At 34.8% G+C, this 21,982-nt stretch overlaps 1 long non-coding RNA gene across 1 annotated transcript; it reads left to right on the top strand.

Moving 5' to 3' along the window:
• The first annotated feature begins 20,339 nt into the window (after positions 1–20,339).
• LOC109119153 (uncharacterized) lies at positions 20,340–21,311 on the top strand. The gene is made up of 2 exons (XR_002026366.2): positions 20,340–20,442; positions 20,948–21,311. It is a non-coding gene; the product is annotated as an uncharacterized lncRNA (long non-coding RNA).
• The last annotated feature ends 671 nt before the right edge of the window (positions 21,312–21,982 follow it).

The raw sequence follows: 21,982 nt of genomic DNA, 5'->3' as shown, positions 1-21,982 counted from the left end.
TATCCAATATTGCTTTAACTAAACGGTGCAATTCATCATCAGAGAGTAAGGTTTTCTCCCGAGGGGAAGATGGTGTGATTTTCTAATACTTTTGGTTATATGTTACTAAGATAGATGAGTAGGTGAAACAACCTTGATTGTCCAGATTCAGTTCATGATTATATGGAAAAAGTTCAGCTCGTTAGAAATAGACTTAACACAAAACTCCTATACTTATGTAAGAAGAAGGAACTTAGAGTTTGAGATAGATAATTAGGTTTTATCGAAAGTGTCAAATATGATTGGAGTGATGAGCTTTGGCAAGAAATGAAGCTTAGTCCTAGATATGTAGGCCCTTACAAGTTCTGAAAAGGATTGTAAAGTGTCTTATGAGTCAGAGTTAACTGGAGAACTAGCAACAATACATCTGATCTTTCACATTTCATTGTTGAAAAAGTGTGTGGGTGATCGAGCATCGATAGTACTTTTAGAGAGTGAAGCTGTTAAAGATAGTCTCACTTATGAGGATGTGCCGGTTTATATCCTCTATCGTCATGTTAGAAGGTTGAAAAAGAAAGAAGTCACTTTAGTTAAGCTTTTGTGGAGGAGTTAGTGCCTAGAGAGAGCCACCTTTGAAGTGGAAGCATCCATGAGGGCCACCTATCATCATCTCTTTCCTTCCGATTACATTCCAGGTTGAGCTAATAGTTCCTCTTCAATTTTCAGTCAATTCATGCGCAAATTCAGTCTTAGTATAATGTTCCTTTAGTTTGTACTTCATTAAAGCGTATTTGCATGCTGTTAGAAATTAGTTTAGTAAGAAATGGAGTTCTTATTATTTAGTGGTAGGGTTGAAAATCCTTCCTTTTATACTTAGCTAGTTTAGATTTCATTTGAGAAAGAATGTTCCCAAGAGGGGATAATGTAAAACATTGGATCTCAAAATAAAGAAAATCCTACATTTTAGAAAATATAATACCAGTACAAACAGAATCACCCACGGACCGCAGGTGGGGTTTCGTGGTTAAGGCCCAGGTCTAAATAGTGTTTGATCGCACCCGCGGTCGACCACTATGGTCCGTGGTTGGACATATAGACCGTAGGTCTATCTGTTGGTGAAGGTCAGCAACTAGCTAGGGGTAATTGCTGATTGTGTCAACTTCAAATGGTAATCACTATTAGCTCAAACTAAATTATATGCTCCATGAACTATGCTATGATTTGTAATATAATCCTATTCCCAACGCCACCGAGTTTGCTAAAATTCGATCTCCAAGTAAAAAGTTATGCTTGTTTTAATGAAGTCTTATCAGGCAGGATTGACCTACGACCCACACCTAAGGATCGTAGGTTTACATAGGTCCCTCTGTGGGTTTGTTTCCTACATATTTTATTAAAAGGGTTCATTTGGTCTTGTCCCTATGCATTGGACCCCTAAAATACGTCGTTTTAGCCCTAAACTACGTTTTTTTGATTAATTTTAGTCTTAAACATGATTAAAACTTACCCAAGTAAGATTATTCATCAAAATATAGAGAAATTAGAGCTAGAAAGTAGAAAAGAAGTCAAACCCATAGTTAAAGAACACAACCAAAATCCATCAATTCTAGACATGAATTCAAAATATTTCTCAATGGAATTCGTCACCAAGTAGTTGGGATTTCACTAGTGAACTCCTTTCTCCCATTAGGATCCTAGAATTTTGGTAGACTCTTGATTATCTACTGTTAACTAGATCTAGGATTTACAAAACATCACTAGATTATAATGAATTAGTTCTTTAAATGATCCAAATAAGATTATCATATTTTTACTTGGTTTCTTGCATGAATTTCAAATTCTTAGCTTTGTAGTTTTTATGTTCTTGAATTACACATTCTAAGTCAGATATTTCAGTTATTTCAAATATACATGCCTCAATTTTTGAATATTTCATTATCACTATAATAATGTTGTATTTTACATGTCAGTTTTGATATATACAATATATTAGAGAGATTCAGTATTAATATGTTAATCATTTAATATATTAAGAGTGGAATAATACCAAGTGGGAACAAGGTTATTAACCGATATAATCCCAGAACTACGAGCCACGTAGGTTGTATGCCCTATATGTGAGCATCATTTTTTGATCGCGCCAGCATGCCTCTACACCTTTGGCCGGTTATATTTTTTCCTCTTGATAGGGTGTATACATCGGACTCCACATTATGCTCATATGGTTTTATATCAGTTATTAGAAGATTGCACATTTCAGTAAGACTGCATTGTATTGACTACATTTCAGTGCAGTCACGATACCATCTCAGAATGTTATAGATTCGGTCATTGCATTCAGTTAGCTTAGTATTCAGTATCATAGCATGTTAAGATTATACTCTTGCTATATTACTTGTTCCGTTATGTGTTTATTTAAGCTTTACTCTACCTTAAATACTCAGAACCTTTTCAAGTACTGATGCATACTATGTGATACATCTTCTCGTGATGTAGGTCTAGGTTCTCAGCATCTAGATCACGCAGTGATCGATTCCTGATCTCCTGCTCAACTGCATTAGTGGTGAGTCCTCATTCTCCGCGGACAAGGGTCATGTTATATTTTTCATCATTTCAGTCTTTTAGTTTCAGTTTTGATATATTTAGCGTGGGCATATCCGAGCACTTCTAGTAAGGTAGCGTCCATTTTGAGACATAGTCAGATTCAACATAGTATTTAAGTTTGATATCTCTTTTGTATTAAAACTCTTAGATTTCATATACTTAGTTTAGTATACGGTTATTCCACATCATTTCTAATTTACTTCATGCTTTAAGCTTCCACATGAGTTAATTATTCTTAAATTGCTTATGTTATGCCAATAGGGTCATCATAGGGTTACTTGCAATCCTAGGTCTCGAGTCCACATCTCGAGTGTAGACTCGAGGAAAGAAACCAATCTCGAAACCGATCTAGGACTTGACTTTGACATCTGATAACCATTAAAATCAATTAAAAAGGACATCGGTCATATTCAATAGAAACCTAACAAAGAGTCTATGTAAATAAACACAATCAATTGTATACCGTAGAGAGTTTTGTAGTAGTAAGAATAAGTGGGTGGATGACTCCACCAATTTTTAAAAAATGGTTAACAATTATCACAATTGAACTATAATTAAGGATATCTAAAATGTTAACAAGCAATCTAGGGGTGCGGGGGTTTAAAATTAAGGTCACATAAGGGTAATTGTGTTGCTCTATAGTGATGAATACCATGAATTGGCAGAGTCACCTTAAATGATACGAATCTTCTTTCGATCATAGTATCCTTGCATAAAATCTCCTATTGTTCTAGGTCATATGACAATCTAAGCAACCAAATACCTTGCTCTATTTTCTCTTTCTATGTAAAAATTGGCAAATAGATCCCACCGATAACCTTTATTTCAAGAAAGTTATAGAAATCAAGCCTAAATTTCTAGTATTTGACTAATTATCCACTCCAGTTAATCTATTTCGAGCATTGATCGGAGATAGGAAGTTGGGATTATGTTTGCAAACTTTACCCATAAGTCAACCCCATGTTAATTAGCTCAAATTCATGCATGAACAAAAATAAAACAAAACATCACACAATATCCACTATATTAAATTGATAACACATAATTGGACACCTAATTCTTAGAGTTTTAGCCATACATCACAAAAAAAAAAGTAAATAGATTATACCCTCCATCAAATAGGTCATGGGTAACATGAAATTAAATAATTACAAGTAAACCCACTTTTGATTGTACTTTAATTTTTTAAATTAATAAACTAAAGTTTATAATAAAAACAAAAGACATACAGTGTTCTTCACTAGGTAAAGTTTCTCTGTCTTAAACCAAACTCTTAATATATATTTTTTATATCTCACTAATAATCTCTCTTTTATTTCCTTTCAGATAATTATAGTTTCCCAATATTTGCCCCAAAAACATAATGCACATGTAAATCAATGATATTAGTCAGGATTGTTGAGCTCGATCTTCAATTAGAACAGGCTCAACATTTTGCAGCACAAGCTCGATTACTCGATTATAACATTTTGACGGAGTAGTTTTTAAGATCTCCTATGTGGGTCACATATTCCCCGTTTGACTCATTTTTGGGAGCATTATCAATTGTTGTTATTTCAATGTTAAAACATCCATAATTTTGTTGTGATTGATAATTCTATGGTTCGGTAGTTTTCGAAGGCTTTTGTTATGTGGATAGTTCATGGGTGGTGAATCCAAGTGCTCGTGTTTGGATTTGTAGTAAGCTTTGCTCTACTTTCTTGATTAAGCTTCTTAGATAATCCCTAGTATAGATTTCATGTATGTTTTGATGGTTTTGCTTGATATTTATCTTTCCTCTTGTTATTCCACCATTTTTTTGATTGCGTACGAGCCTTAGTGCTTTTATGGCTGTTGAGATCCTTAGTAAAAGTTGTTTCTTTTCTTGTGGTGTATTTAATTTTTCTTATCCTTGTTAGGATTGAATTGTGATGGCCTTAGGCTATGCAGGACATTAAATGTTTTAGATTTTGTTGTATTGCCTTGTAGTTTTTATTTTCGCCCTTTAGGAATTGTTTTGGGTCATTTTCTTGTGTTGATACTTGTAATCTTTGTGGCTCGTCGTAGCCATGGGTTGATCCTAAATTTTCTATGTCTAGGACAGGAGTGGTGTGATTGTATTAGTTTCATCCCTTGAGTTTTCTCCCACTTTATTAATTAGAAAACTCTTCTTTATCTCTTTGTTTATTAATTAGCGATGGGCATGTTGTATCCTTATTTGAGCTTATGATTATTTTGTTGATCCCGAGGCCATACGTGAGGTCCATTTGCATCCCATGTTAGTACTATTTGCTTTGGTGTTGTGGTTTCACTGGCTCTACAATTATTTTATTTTGCGTGCCTTGTTTGAATGTTGTTGATGGTTTACATTGCATTATTTTGTCATTCTTACACATTTTGTAATACGATCCCGCACCATGCATTAACATATTTAACAATTATGATGAGATACTATCTTACTCAGTTTTTATTCCAAACTTCTGTTAATGGGAATCGTACCACCTAGATCTCTTGACTTACAAATTATTTAGATTACGAGGTGTTAGAGATGTGGTGCCTTTTATAACAGAGATATTAAAGGCCGTTTGGGATTTCCATAGTATTTACTTTACTAGAAAGCGCGTCGACGCCCTTCCATACATGTTTTTGTTCTTGCTGGCGCCCCATGGAGTTTACTGACTATATAGGTGGCCCCATTATTTGTTACTCATGGATTGAGTCTATTACTTATGATTAAAGTTTGATGCTCATAGTTGAAGTCTATTACTTCTGATTCAAGGTCGATGTTCATCGTGCGAGGTTGTTATTTAAAGTCTGAGACTGATATTGCTTGTTTGAGGCCATTATTCCCGATCTGTGGCTGATATTTTGCGGTTTAAGGCCATTACCTCTAACTAGAGGTTTGTATGGTTAATGATTGTTCTATTGCTCACCCTGCATTCATATGTTTTTGTTATCACCAGTAAACTTATATTTTGTTTGTACCCTCCGTTTATGGGAATCGGGTTGGTTATGGTTGTTTTTTGTACCTTTTTGGGTTATGGGGTCCGGTTAGGTTATTCTTTGACTATTATTTAGTTCTCTGTTGTTGTTTTATTCTTACCCGGAAGGTTTGTCTTAAGAATTGAGGTTGAGGGCTGTAGTTAACTTGGTATCTTAGTTGTTTGTAGTTAGGTTGTTTGCTTGCAATCCAAGTGCATCTTTTAATAAACTTCTGACCCCTTATTTCTTGTTTATATTCTTTATTTCATGTATACTCTATTATCTCTTGTTTAGTTACGTGTTCTACGCTTTTCTTATTAGTTATTGATTATATTTGTGTTTTCTTATGAGTTTAGTCGGCCATTGCCTATTGAGTACCGTTTTAAGTACTCATACTATTCTTCTGTCCCCTGTAAATTGTAGTTGAGTTATCATCCTTGATTTGGAGTCGTGCATACATTCTTGGAATTTTGGAGATCAAGATGAGTTCTTGGCATCTGCAGGTACCATCTATTTTTTGTAGGCATGGTAATATTGTATTCAAAGATAGCATGTACCTGTCTTATACTTGTTGAGGGATATATATGGGAAAAAATATTATTGAAATGTGTATCGTAATTGTTACATTGAGACCTTGTTTATAAACACTACTTTATAATCCTATTCCTATTCCTATTCCTATTCCTATTCCTATATTTATTTTAAGTAGGAAATACTTATTTTCTATTCTAACACTCCCCCTCAAGCTGGTGAATACAAATCATAATGTACCTAGCTTGTTACAGATGTCATTAATATGAGGACCTATGAGAGACTTGGTGAAGATAAATGCAAGCTGATCATTTGACTTCACGAATTTTGTAACAATATATCCTGAGAGTAGCTTTTCACTGACAAAGTGATAGTCAATCTAAATGTGCTTAGTCCTTTCATGAAATACTTGACTTGATGCGATATGAAGAGCCGCTTCATAATCACATACAAGTTCCATCTGATCAATTTTGCAAAATTTTAGTTCTCACAGCAATGGTTTGATCCAAACTAGCTCACAAGTTGTTGTGGCCATTGTTCCATATTCTGATTCCGCACTAGATCGAGTACCATATTCTGTTTCTTACTCTTCCGTAACACCAAATTACCTACTACTAAAACACAATATCCAGATGTCGAACGTCTGTCAGAGGGTGATCCTGCCCAGTCAGCGTCTGTAGATCTAATGATATGCTCATGACCTTAATCCTCAAAAAGTAGTCTTTTACCGGGAGCTGACTTTATATATCGCAGAATATGAACCACTTCTTCCCAATGACTTTGACAAGGGAAAGTTATAAATTTACTTACAACACTCACAGGAAAGGAGATGTCATGTCTAGTCAATGTGAGATAATTCAACTTTCCAACGAGGTGTCTATACCTTTAAGAATTTCTATGTGGCTCCCCCATTCTGGTAGGAATTTAACATTGGGATCCATAAAAGTGTCAGTAGGTCTACATGCCATCATTCGTGTCTCCTGAAGAATGTCTAAGGCATACTTGCGGTTGGAAAATAACTATACCTGATCTATACTGAGCAACTTCAATACCTAAAAAATACTTCAATCTGCCAAGATCTTTAGTCAGGAAATGCATAAAAAGATGTTGCTTCAAATCGATGATGCCATCTTGATCATTGCCGGTGATAACAATACCAACAACATAAACAACCAAATAGATACATCGACTTTGTGTAGAATGCCGATAAAACACCGAGTGATCAGCTCCACTATGATTCATGCCAAACTGCTGGAGTATTGTGCTGAACTTCCCAAAACAAGCTTGAGGATAATGTTTATGACCATAGAGTGACCTACGCAATCGACGTACAAGGCTACTAGACTGCCCCTGAGCAACCAAACCAGGTGGTTGCTCCATAAAGACTTATTCCTCTAGATCACCATGCAGAAAAGCATTTTTAATGTCCAATTGATGAAGAGGCCAATGACGAATGGAATCCATAGATTAGAAAAAAAGGCGGATAGATGCTACTTGAGTTGCAAGAGCGAAAGTGTCAGTATAATCTACTCCAAATATCGGAGTATAGCCTTTGGCAATAAGGTGAACCATAAGTCGATCAACTTGACCGTCTGGCCAGTTTTGACTGTGTAAACCCAATGACAACCAACACTGATTTACTTGCAGGAAGGGAGAAAAGATCTCAAGTACCACTTTTATGCATACAAGAAATATCATCAACCATAGCCTATCAACATCCAAAATGAGAAAGTTCTTCACCTATAATTTTAGGAATGGAAATAGAGGACAAAGAAGACACAAAGGCATAATGAGGTGATGATAGACGATGATAACTTAATAAGGTATAATGTAGGTTATTATTTTGAGTCGATCATATACCTTTTAGAAGTACAAGTGGTTGGATAGGAGGAGGCAAGTCTGCAGTAGGAGAAGGGTCCGGCGCATGACATGAAGCATCTGGGACTAGGACTGGACGTGGACGGCGATGATAAGTTAGTAGTGGTGGCACTACAACTAGAGATGTAGATGTAACTGTAGATTCTTTAAAGGTTGGAACAAGTGAAACTTGAGGTATGGGTAAGACCATAGATACATCAGGATGATCAAAAGATGCATAAAAAAGCTGAGACTCAAAAAATGTAACATCAGTGGGCATAAGGTATCGATGAAGATAATCTGAATAAAAACGATACAACCTTTGAACTCTAGAATAACCAAGAAATACACATTTTATGGCACGAGGAGCTAATTTTTTTCCCTAGGGCTAAATTATGAACAAAGCATGTGCTCCAAAGACACGAGTTGGGGGGGGGGGTAGGATAGAGATGTTACTGAGGAAATAGTATGAAATATGCAACCTGATTCTGAATGGAAAAAGAGGGCATTATGAAAGAACCGCATCTCCCCAAAAACACAGCGGAACATGGGATTCAATGAGGAGAGTCCGACCAGTCTCTATGAGATGCCTATTATTTGTTTTTGTGACAATATTTTAGTGAGGAGTGTATGAAAAAGATGTTTGGTGAATAATTCTATGATGACCATAAAATCCTAAAACTGGGATGATAAGTATTCTAAGGGATTATCACTACAGAATGTACGAATAGAAACACCAAATTGATTTTGTATTTCAATAAAGAAACCTTTGGATAATGAAAATAACTCAGAACGATTTTTCATTTAGAAAACCCAAATGCGTCTCGAATAATCATCAATGAAACTAAACAAATAACAAAATCCTAAGGTGGAAATAACTCTACTAGGACCACAAATATCAGAATGAACTAATGAAAAAAAAGAGTCTAAACGACATTCAGTATTACGAGAAAATGTAGCACGAGTGTGTTTTCCAAGTTGACACGACTCACAATCTAACGTGGATAAACTAGACAAACTAGGAACCATATTTTGCAGTTTTGATAGACTTGGATGTCCCAAACGTTTGTGAATTAGATCTGGGAATCTGTAATGAAGCATGCTAATAGAATTAGAAGAGGTAAGATAGTAAAGGCCTTGTGATTCATGTCCTGTTCTAATCGTTTGTCCCGTACTACGGTCATGCATGAGAAAAAAATCATCAAAATGGTGATGCTACAATGTAGGCCTTTTGTCAAACGACTAATCGATGCTAGATTAAAGAAGAACTACGGACATAAAGAATAGAGTCTAGTGTGACAGAAGATACAGGTTTTGTTTTTCCAACCCTTTTTGGTTTTGTTTGGATCCTATTGGCTAAAGTAATAGTTGGAAGAGATTATGAATATACAATGTCAAACAAAAGTGATTTATTACAAGAGATATTATCAGAAGCCCCTGAGTATATGACCCATGATCCAAGAGTGCTAGACTGTGACAGACAAGTAAAACAATTACCCGCAATAGAAATATCATGTGCAATTGAAACTACTTCTGGAGACGTTTGTTTATTTGCACGATACGAAGGAACTCTTTATATTTCTTTAGAACAACACGATCATAATTGGGTAGTGTACCATGTAAAACATAAAATATGTCTCTAGTGTGTCCAAGCTTATGACAATGACTACAATTGGATCAAGGTTTTCCAAAAAGTTGTTTACTTGCGTTATTTCGAAGGAGCTCATTATATTCCTTTAGTATAATACGATCATAATTGGGTTCTAATCGGGAACACTGGACGACCCCAACAGAAGAAAAAAGTCTCAGAAAAATTGATCAGAACAGCCTCATGCGCCGGCGCGTGAGCTGATTTCGCCGGAAACTTCCACCTTTGATCAGCGCATGAGAGAGCGTGTGGCAGTTTTTCCGGTGGTTCTGACATTAGTTGCGGGAGATTTTCGAGCCTCGAGATGGTGTTGGTTTTCGCACAACACCCATAGAATAAAAATTAATAAAATCAGTCCCAACCGTCACCGAAATTTGAAAGATATATGGTGACTTGTTTGTTCACCGATGCTCTGATACCATGTAAGAAATATATGGGAAAAATATTATTGAATTGTGTATCTAAATTGTTATGTTGAGACCCTATTTATACACACTACATTATAATCCTTTTCCAACTAGGAATTCTATTCTTATTCCTATTTCTATTCCTATTTTAAGTAGGAATGACTTATTTCTATTCTAATACTTATGAAAACCCTTTACTCCTATTTTTGATTAGATGCCCCACTACAAATAGATGTCATGTCAAATCTTGGGATGGTTCCTGTATTGTTTTATTGATTATCATTCCCCTTCTTGGTTCTAAGCTTTCACTTCTTTTTGTTGGCTTTCGCCTTGTAGTTCGTTGCTTATGGCTCTGGCCTACATGGTAGGCTTTCCTATTGATGGGGTTTAGTTGGTGGTATTATGACTTTGAGAAATTGGGTGGTCACATAATTTACTATCAGTTATTCTAATAATTGAATCTTAATATGATACTAATTGATAACCCAAATAATGAAAAAAATTAAAATATTTATCGAAATCGCCAAGTCAATAACTTATTTCCGATAGACTAATAAACAGCTTGAGATAAAATTATTAATCTCTGTTCAATTTAAACAATCCTAGATCCACTCCTTAATAGGATGATTACATGGACTCCAATTAAAAAATTCTTTTGTTATTAAAACGAAGTGATTGTAATTAATTAAATATATTAAACAATGATAAGAAATAAAGGGTATTTATGGAAGAATAACTAATAAATGGATCTTTTTTATGTTGGTAACATTATTAAAAAAAATGTTTTATTCAGATCCTATAAGTACAAGTATAACTTTGAATGAGAGAATTAATTTTGTGATACACATATAAATGAAACAGGTTAGAAATATGCACGATCACTCAATTTTTTTATAATTGGCAATTATAGTCACTTAATTTTATTCTCTTTCAAAAGTACTTATGCTAACTCTCAAAGATAGTCACAGAAAAAACTATTGTAAAAAGATAATCGACCTGGCAAGGTCACAACAATAATCATCACACAATAAAAAGAATCGGCAACGTCAACATAATGGGTAAATAACTAGGAAGCAAGCATGACTCCAACTGAAATCATACATATGAAGCTTAAAAGACCCAACACCACATATCTTACTTCATATTATGGATCAACTGGTCTTACAAGACCCTGACAATAACCAATAACTATGTATAAAATCTAGTATTCAAAATCAACAGACGACCAACAACTCTTGGAAGAATAGGCCATACTGGTTCTTAGTTGAGATAGTTCCCTAATTGTAAGGACTGGTAAAGACCTTTGTATGCTTCAACAAGAAATGTAGCATCTCCCGTTAATAGGACATTAATACGAATAAATATATACCAATATGATGGCTAAGTACAATCATGTATAGTTTCAATAAAATGGTATGAGAGATACCATTTGAAACTGTGGTACAAAGGATAATTGAGATATCATCTGAAACTGAAACCCTTCTTACCACAAAAGTGAGATCACAACTTAATACTTAAGTGCTCATACAAACAGCTGCAAGCAATATTGGCATGTTCGTTAGCTAACCAATATCATCTTAATCATTTTGTGGTCGTCTATATGTGGGCAAATATTCCCATTCTTTTCGATTATATATCAGGAGTGAATGCATTTAACATGCTATTATATGAACTTTAAATGCATATAGTATATCATAATCATTAGAATTTGGCCAAGTTTTGTTCTTCGTACCTAAAAATCTCTTTATGATTTTATTCAACTCTCATGCGACCATTCATGCCTATAGAACTGATATTAGACTCTATGCTCTTGTCTCGACTTTGACTTTGAAAATTAAACATTTAAGAACGCAAAAGAAAACAGAGAATTGCAAGCTTGATTTATGATAAATGGCTCTAAACTGGAGACATTATGATTTTTAGAAACAAGGTTGATTGACAAGTAAATAACCAAAAGAATAGAGTGTAAGATTTAGTTTTCATATCAATCTCAAATAGTATTTTTGTAAAGCTTCTGATAAGAAAGAATGACGTAATAACTCCCTTAGTTCCTCTAAAATTACTGCCTCACTCTGAGGACAATAGCTCGCTAGGAGACATAAGAATAAGAAACTCGACAAAAGATATTTCAATAGTCAAAGAGGCTTCACTATGTTACAAGTGCAATAACGGTACAACAAGGTCAATAAATAAATTCACCGGGCATCCCATTCATCGAGGGTCTTCCTAGAAAATAGTAAAGATGACTCATTCGATGATTTGTGATTTATAGGATTTGTGTGACATGAAGAAAAAAATTTTACCTTAACATGCGTTAAATTCGAACTTGAATAACTTGACGTATAGTCGATTCTCTTTCGGTGATCAAATACAGCATTAAAATGCTTTTCCTACAAAACCCTTACAGTGTCATCTCCATAAATAAATTTAATTATTGATTTTTAAAATGACCACAAAACCCTACTAGACAAGTTGAATGACTTTTCAAAGGCCAAAAAAATTGAATTACAATAATATTGATTACAAAAGGTTGATCTAAGCTTTTAATTCAATATAGAACTTATCAAGACTCACTGCATCAGTGAGTAAAAGTGTGCAATGCAGCTTCCTATGGACAGCTAGCCATTAATGGTGATTAACGAAGAATGAGAAGAAGATAAGAAGAGAAGAAGAGAATGTTTGTGAATTCTGCCAGGCCAAAAACTGCCCTTCCATACATCTACGATACACTATATACATGTGATTGAGAATCATCTAGAAAGGAATCAAAAATGTAACTAACTAAATAACTAACTAGTGTAACTAACTAACAGAATTTGTTAATACACTATTAAGCTACTGTTAACATAGATAATTAGTTGTAATTCTCAATACCCCTCCTCAAGTTGGTGGTAATGATCTTACAGCCAACTTGTTCAAGATTGCAGCATGCTTGACACCATTGAGAGACTTAGTAAAGATATCTGCCAATTGTTCATTTGTAGGCACATGTTGGATCGAGATCAGCCCCTCCTGCAGCTTGTCTCGTACAAAATGGCAATCCACTTCAATGTGTTTGGTTCTTTCATGGAAGACAGGATTATGTGCTATGTGAATGGCAGCTTGGCTATCACAATACACAGCAATAGGAGAAGTATGAGGAATAGTTAACTCAATGATCAGTCTTTGTAACCAAACCAATTCACCTACCACTTTCCTAAGTGATCTGTATTCAGCTTCTGCAGATGATAATGAAATTGTTTCTTGCTTCTTAGACTTCCAACTAATAGGGCTGTCTCCAAGTAATACTAAGTAACCACTTACAGACCTTCTGGAATTTGGACATGTAGCCCAATCTGAATCACAATATGCTCTCATGTTACAATCAGAATTTCTTGACAAATAAACTCCGAATGTAGGATCCTATTTTATATATCTTAGTAAGTGAAAAGCTTCCTGTAAGTGAGGAAGTCTAGGATCCTGTATGAACTGGCTCAGCTGTTGGACACTGAAGGCTATATCCATTCTTGTGTTGGTGAGGAAATTCAACTTCCCCACAAGTTTCCTGTAATAAGTAGGATCAGGGAGAGGAGCTCCTTCCTTAGCCCTGAGTTTAACATTTGGATCAAGAGGGGATGATAAAGATGTGTAGTTGGAACACTCATACTCCTTCAGTAAGTCCAATACAAATTTCCTTTGTGAAATAAGGACCCCTCCTGCAGTATCAAGTATTTCCATGCCCAAGAAATAGTGAAGTCTACCAAGGTCCTTGATTTTGAATGTCTTATCCAAGTACATTTTCAGTTGATTGATCTCGATTGTGTCTGTTCCTGTCAAAACTATGTCATCAACATAAACTGCCACAAACACCACCAGTGAATTAGATTTCTTGTGGAACAAAGAACTCGATTGTGTCTGTTCCTGTCAAAACTATGTCATCAACATAAACTGCCACAAACACCACCAGTGAATTAGATTTCTTGTGGAACAAAGAATGATCATAATGTGAGTGTGTATAGCCTCTAAAAGACAATGCCTCAGTCAATTTAGCATACCACTGTCTGCTGGCTTGTTTAAGGCCATATAAGGACTTGTTAAGTTTGCAAACTAGACCTGGCTCACCTACATCAAGACCTTGAGGCACTGACATATATACTTCTTCATGCAAATCACCATGTAGAAAAGCATTGTTGACATCAAGTTGAAACAACTCCCAGCCCTTTTTCACAGCACATGCTATCAATGTTCTCACAGTAGTCATTTTGACAACAGGTGAATATGTCTCAGTGTAATCTATCCCAGCCTTTTGAGTGTATCCCTTAACCACCAATCTGGCCTTGAACCTTTCTATGCTACCATCAGCTTTATGTTTCACCTTATAAACCCATTTGCATCCAATGGCTTGTTTACCTATAGGTAGTTTAACTAGATCCCAAGTTTCATTTGCATGTAGAGCATCAAATTCCTGTTCCATTGCCTTTTGCCATGCAGGATTGTTTGCATCTTCTTCATAGGAACATGGTTCACTGTTACAACAAATGCTTTCAACCAATACTTGACTTTTAGAAGCAATGACTTCAGGGCTTATGTAATGGTGGTTGTTAAGGAATGTATTAGAGGCCAGGTTACTGTTGGAAATGGTGTTGATGTTGGAAAGAGAATTTGAGTTGGTTTTTAGCTTAGGAAGTGACAGAATGTAGTCTTTTAAATGATGAGGTGTCTTAACTACTCTGTTGGATTTCCTTTGTGGTATAGATGGATTTGATAACTCAGTTTGTGTAGTTGGTGAGGAGTATGGTGATGTAGGATTAAGAGACAGAGTTGTATGATCATCAATTACATCCAAATGGTTGTTCAACGGTGTATCACAAGGTTCACAAAAATCAGTAGAACAAGATTTTGAAGTAGAGGGAAAAATGCTGTTTTCTGAAGACAAAACAAATGGAAAAATTTTCTCATGAAAAATCACATCTCTTGAGATTTGTATCTTCCTTGTGGCAAGACTCATTACCTTGTACCCTTTGATTCCAGAGCGATATCCTAAAAAGATATGAGGGGTGGTTCTTGGTTCTAATTTCTCTCTATGAACTTTAGGTAGTATGGGATAACATAGACATCCAAATGACCTTAATTGACTATACTTTGGTTTTTCTTTATAGAGCATCTCATAGGGACACTTGTTTTGAAGGAATGTGGAAGGAAGCCTATTAATGATGTAGGTGGATGTAAGAATACAATCACCCCAGTATTTGGTAGGTAATTTAGACTGAAAGAGGAGAGCTCTAGCTGTTTCAAGTAGGTATCTGTGCTTTCTCTCTACTATGCTGTTTTGTTGTGGTGTATAGGGACAGCTTCTCTGATGTGTGATACCTTTAGTTTGGAAGAATTTGAGTGTTTCATTATTGTTGAATTCTAAACCATTATCTGACCTGATGCACTTTATAGTTGTTTGGAACTGGTTCCCTATCATGTTAACAAAGGTTTGAAGGACTTGTATAGCATTGCTTTTGGTGCTTAACAAATATGTCCATGTAGCTCTACTGTAGTCATCCACCAAGGTAATGAAATATTTGTAATTGTCATATGTAGGGACATGATAGGGACCCCATAAGTCAATATGAAGTAGTTCAAAAGGGTTCTTAGAATGTGTTGTGCTTGGGGTGAATGGTAACCTGACTTGTCTTGCCATTGGACATATGGTGCATGTGAAAGGCTGTTTAGCAGAAAACTTAATAGGAATAGTAGGTATATTTCTCATTTTCACAAAAGGTACATGGCCAAGTCTATTATGCCATAGTAAATCCACACCATCTTTCAGAGATTCAGGAGATGTACAATTGTCAATACATCTGTATTATTAGTAGAAGGATTATCAAAGATTACAGGAACCTTTCTAGATTGTTTAACAGATGATTTGTTACAAGATGAAGCTGGAAATGAAGAACACCTACAACTATGGGATATGCAATTACAAACAGAATCAGATTTATGAGTAGTGTCATTCAAGCATCTCCCACACATGTAGTAAATGCCATCCTTGCTACTACCAATTTCCTGAGGCCTCTTCATTGAAGGGGCCTGTAATAGACAAGTTGTATCAGTAAACGAAAGTATGCATTTCATTGAAGAGACTAGAGACTTGACTGAAATGAGATTATACTTGAAAGAAGGAACATGTAAAACTTTGTTTAAAACCATTTTAGATGAAATATGTACATCACCATACTCTGTCACTTTAACTTTGTAACCATTAGGGAGTGAAACAAGTATAGGATAGGGTAATGTTTGGATGTTTGTTAGTGAAGATTTGTTATATGTCATATGGTTTGAAGCTCCTGAGTCAATGATCCATAAATCAATACTTGATCTAGAACATTTGCATGAAGTAATACCAAAGTCAATAGAGGAAGTGCACAGTATTGTACCTGCAAACTTGCTAGGCTCAGCATTACCTTTAGAATCCTCTCCTGAGCTATCAGTTTGGAACTGCTGCAACAAACTCATGATATGACCATACTGTTCTTGTGTAATGACAGCATTTGAATTACTGTTTTCTTGTGAGCATTCTTCCCCATGTGCATTGGCTACAATCCTTCTTCCTCTGAAATTCTGATTGTCATTTTGCCTGTGTTGTTGTTGTGCATTGTTTGTTCTATTGTTAAAAGCATTATTCCTTGGAGGATATCCATGCAGCTTGTAACACTTCTCCTTAATGTGACCTTGTTTCTTACAAAAATCACATATCATGGTGCTCCTGTTGTTGTTGATGTTGGAATCATTATTGCTTGAAAAAAATTTTCTATAACCTCTACCACCTTGTGATCCTCTACCAGCATTCACATTCAATGAAATCGATTCCATAGGTGTACGACTAGCAGGTCTGTATTCTCTTTGTTTTTCCTCTTGTATCAACAAAGAGAAAGCTTGTGCAGTGGAAGGAAGAGGGTTCATCATGAGTATATTCCCTCTAATCACAGTGTAAACCTCATTTAATCCCATGAGGAATTGTATTAGGCGTCTGTCCTGTTCAGATTTGTGTACACTATCCTTGGCACCACAAGTACATGTACAAGTGCATATGCTCTTTGCATTCAAGGTGTTCAACTCTTCCCAGAGCTTCTTCAGCCTTGTGTAATAGACAGTAATGTCTAAAGTTCCTTGAGTCAGATCATCAATTTTTTTCTGAATTTGATACAACTTCGCACCATTTGTTTGGTCTTACCTGTCTTCTAGTTCCTTCCAAAGTTCAGAGGAATTGTTGACATATTCAACATTGTCTGCAATCTCTTTTGTAAGAGAGTTCAAAATCCATGAAGTAACCATATCATCACATCTCTGCCATTGACGAGATTGAGAGGGATCAACTGGCTTCACACAGCTTCCATCAATGAAGACTAGCTTGTTCTTCACAGATAGAGCTTGCAGTATGCCTCTTCTCCAAGATCTGTATCCAACTCCATCAAATTGAGTTGGAACAAGTGAGATTCCTGGATTATCTGAAGGGTGGACATAGAAAACACTGCTTGTATCAATTCTAGTAGCAGTTCCTTGAGTAGTGGCTTCAGTCATGATGGATCAACGAATTGACAAACAACAAAAATAGATCGAAAATAGACCTTGATGATGAAGAAACGAGAGAAATCAACCTCGCTCTGATACCATATCAACACTCACTGCATCAGTGAGTAAAAGTGTGCAATGCAGCTTCCTATGGACAGCTAGCCATTAATGGTGATTAACGAAGAATGAGAAGAAGAGAATGTTTGTGAATTCTTCCAGGCCAAAAACTGCCCTTCCATACATCAACAATACACTATAAACATGTGATTGAGAATCATCTAGAAAGGAATCAAAAATGTAACTAACTAAATAACTAACTAGTGTAACTAACTAACAGAATTTGTTAATACACTATTAAGCTACTGTTAACATAGATAATTAGTTGTAATTCTCAATAGAACTTATCTGAATCTTTTATTTAAATATTCAAATAATGACATATTTAAATTGAATATTTCAACTCCTAATAAATTGTTTCAATTAGACACTTTCAGTTCAAATTTGTAACAATTTATTTGCGTCTTTTTATTTGTCTATTATATAATTAAAATAAAAGGTAGTCTAATCTAAAGAATTTGTTATGAGGTAAAGTGTTGAATGAAACATGGCTTAGTTAGCAAGTTAATTTTGTATTAGGCCAAAATAATAACCTCTATTTAAATAATAAAGCAAATAAAGAAAGCATAATATCGAACAAAGTCTTAAACCGCATGACCAAATAAGCGCATAAATAACTAAAATAAAAATTTGATATTGGTAAGAAAAACCTAAGTTAGAATATCAATTTAAAGGTACAAACTTTATGCTTCTCAAAAGCAGATTATTTAAATGCATGTAGATGCTTTAGCCAAAAATGATGAATGACATGGATGCACCTAATATTAAAAACAAAAATAAACTCAAGCAAGATATTTTAAATCCATATATTATATTTTTCACGCAATAATCTAATGTAACTTATTTGGAAATCAAACAATCTCTTGGGCTTTTTGGCTAAAATTCAAGAAAGGAATTGACAATGTGACTAAATTACACATAATGAGAATAAAAAGCCATATCAATTTCATCACAAAGAAACAAAAAGAATAAAAGTGTAATAGCTAAACTAGCAGTACCATGACCCTAGTTTAGGTCAAATTCATAATGATTAGTCGGCCCAATGTGGGTTAATTGAAAATAGGGTGACTGCTAATAAAAAAATTACCTACAATCTGCATTTCTACGGATAGAATTCACTGAATTGTGAAATTCCGCCTCTATATTCCAAAGTCCTTTTAAAGTTATTTCTCAACCTCTATTATTGAATATCAAACACACAAAGCTTCTTGTTTTCAAAACAAGTTGCAACCTTTGTACTTTCCTTGTTCCAACACATTTCAAAAATACCGTCATCGCCATTATAAGCTTTTATAATCTTGGCCTCCTTCACTAACCATATATTCATGTATTTATCCAATGACCCACTTTCCATGTATTCACCATTCATACTTAAGGCAACAAAGCAAAAAACTTCTCTAGATTCAAAATGGAAGAGCGTATATTCTCATTCCACCTCCCCTCACTCTGTCAATAACAATACCATTCAACAAGAAGGAATATAAGAAGGACGAAGGAATATGACCTCTCAATTAGAACCTTACAGCAAATTGAAATTTAATAGATTTTCGTATTTTTATTTTCATATGATCGAGAGATGTGAACTACTTCGGTACAAACTTACTAGTTATTTAGAGTATAATTCACTAACTATGCCTACAAGTGTTTTTACTTGGGTGGGTGAATTTATAGTGATGGATCGGGTGTACATATCCTGTGATGTCCTCTTGATATTGCAGAATGCTTGGATAGCTTTGGTGATCTCATATGTAGTAGATTTCGTGTTGCACTAGGCAGTTGAAGTTTTTGAGTACCTTTATGTTTACTATCTTGTTTATGAGAATTTATGGATGAACTACCATGAGTATTTTCATTTGTCGTGTTAGTTTTAGTATTCATCTAGTCGTTTAGATCATGATGTGTGGTTGAATGTAGGGATCATTGGGTCTAGTTCTATTGTTCTTAAGTGTAGTCTACAGTCACATCTACTGATCTAGCATTTCGACAGTGTTGTTAGAGATTTTGTATGCATAGGTGTATTGTTTATTGGGTGGTTACTTGATAATTTTCTTCTTTGGATTCGATAAGTTAAGCACCTGATGTGTAAAGATTATATTTTTATACATTTAGCTCGTGAAAACATTTGTGAGGAAGGAATCTTGAGGATCTCTTATAGGTTGTGCATTATGAGTTTGTGGTGGTCGACTAAAGTTCACTTCTGATTATAGCTGGTATAGATTCAGATTGTTATCTTGGTTATGTGTCCAAAGATTCGTCATGATGGTTGTGTTAAGGTCTAATGAGTTTTTGTTTAGATTGAGTTCATGGGTTAGCCTATGGCTTGATAATCACCTATAATTTGTAGATCTATCATATTTTGATTTGAAAGGTCAGTTCTTAATAGTTTTTCTTGATGAAATGGTTTTAAAGAGGAGCTCACATAGAGAGATGAACACCAATTGATAGGTCATAACTTAGACTTTTGGTAACGTCGGTTATGCTTCTTTCCTCTTCTTTATGTTCGAGGATGAACATGATTTTTAGTGGTGGATAATGTAGTGACCCGAAAAGTCATTTTTATAAATTTTGAACTATTTGTTTAACTTTAGAGAATTAGTTGATGGGTAATTGTAGATATTTGACTTAATCGATAGTTATGAAATAAAGTGATTATTTATTTAAGAACATATATTTATTATAATTATTTACTGGAGTTTGTCACTGTAAATTTACAATTATTATTATTATTCTTTAAAGAAATAAAAACTACCCTAAAAAGTGTGTGCTTGCCGCATCTGCAATGAAGAGGACGACCTCCTGGTAAGAAAATTTTCATGTGTGTGCCTGCATACAATTATTTTACTGCTGTATATATAAAAGATATAATTCAATTCTTATTAAAAGAGATTAGATAAGAAGTGTAGGTTTTAAAGTTAACGAATCCGTAGTGTTTCAAAGTTTATCTGGGGCAAGGTTTTAATGTACACAATCATTAACCAATGATAATAAGGGGTGAGGAATTAACTGATGAGTGATGGTTAGCAGTAATTTAGTAAAAAATGATTTTCAATGAATAATATACTGATTGGGTTACATCATTAGTGGGTAATGATGATATTAATTATTAGTGTGTGATGTTTTGTGAATGATTTGAAAGACTTATTATCTAATTGTTTATGTTGTATCACGGTTGTATTGTTGTGATGTGTGCATTGGTATTAAAATGGTAATCTTCTCATTATTTTTATGAACGTATCATTTACATTGATTTTGAGATATGATTGTGAAAAGTGTTATGTGACAAGAGGATATATCATTTTGACAGACATATGGTGTGCCGCGGTGGATACTATATTTCGAGGGACATACCATGTGTCACGAGTGGTAACTATATTTCGAGAAACCTATGAACACCATGATGGATACTATATACTGAGGGTCATATTGCACGCCACAATAGATACATGGACAGATATGTCTCCAATTTGTCCCAGACTAAAAGACAGCGGGTGTGTATCGTTAGGGTGGACATGCATCACTATACTTGACATTGCATTTAATTGCATTGCACATTTTTAGCATTGCTAAACTTTATATTGTGTGTTGTGATCTTGTGAGTGTCTTTCTGTGGAACTTTGATCGATGAATATTGAGCTTGTTGTTGAGAAATATTAGAGTGTTGTTGTTAAGTTGTGTGCTATGTGCATTATCAACTGTTGGGTTGGGATAATTTTAAGAAGGTTGTAGTTGTGGGGTTGTATTATAAAAATTTCAGCATTTTATTGTAATGGTATAGTTTTAGGCTTACACACTATAACATTTTATGCCTATGACAACGTCAGTAAAGTGTAGCCTAAGCAATCAAAATGTGTGGCCTTTGGTAAAAGGCTACACATTTAGACTTTAAGCAACACTTTTCCAGGGGTGGCTGAAAGAGGCATTACCTTAGAGTTTAGGCAACACTTTAGTGTTACCTTATCAGCTACGATTAAAAGCATAGCCTAAAAGGCAAAATAGTCAAGATTTTGTACCTACGCTTAAAAGTGTTGTCTTATCAGCTATGCTTAAAAGCAAAGTCTACGCTTAAAAGTGTTGCCTTATCAGCTACGCTTAAAAGTGTGGCCTTTTCTTCTATATTGTCCACGATTTTTATGTGTTTCATTTTATATATTAAGTGTGGTAATATTATGTTTTCTATAAAATATTTAGGCCAAACTCATCAATAAATCCCTAAACGTGTTGGGTTTTTTCTTCAAGTACCTTAAATATGTCATTTTCCTATTGAATCATTGAATCACCCATAATTTGTTCCTTTTAAACACTGTTGGTTAATTTTGATCGAATTTTCTATTGTAAATTC

This window comes from Solanum lycopersicum, chromosome 12, assembly GCF_036512215.1.
Source record: "Solanum lycopersicum chromosome 12, SLM_r2.1".
Lineage (NCBI taxonomy): Eukaryota > Viridiplantae > Streptophyta > Magnoliopsida > Solanales > Solanaceae > Solanum > Solanum lycopersicum.
This window is presented reverse-complemented; position numbering and strand designations above follow the sequence as displayed.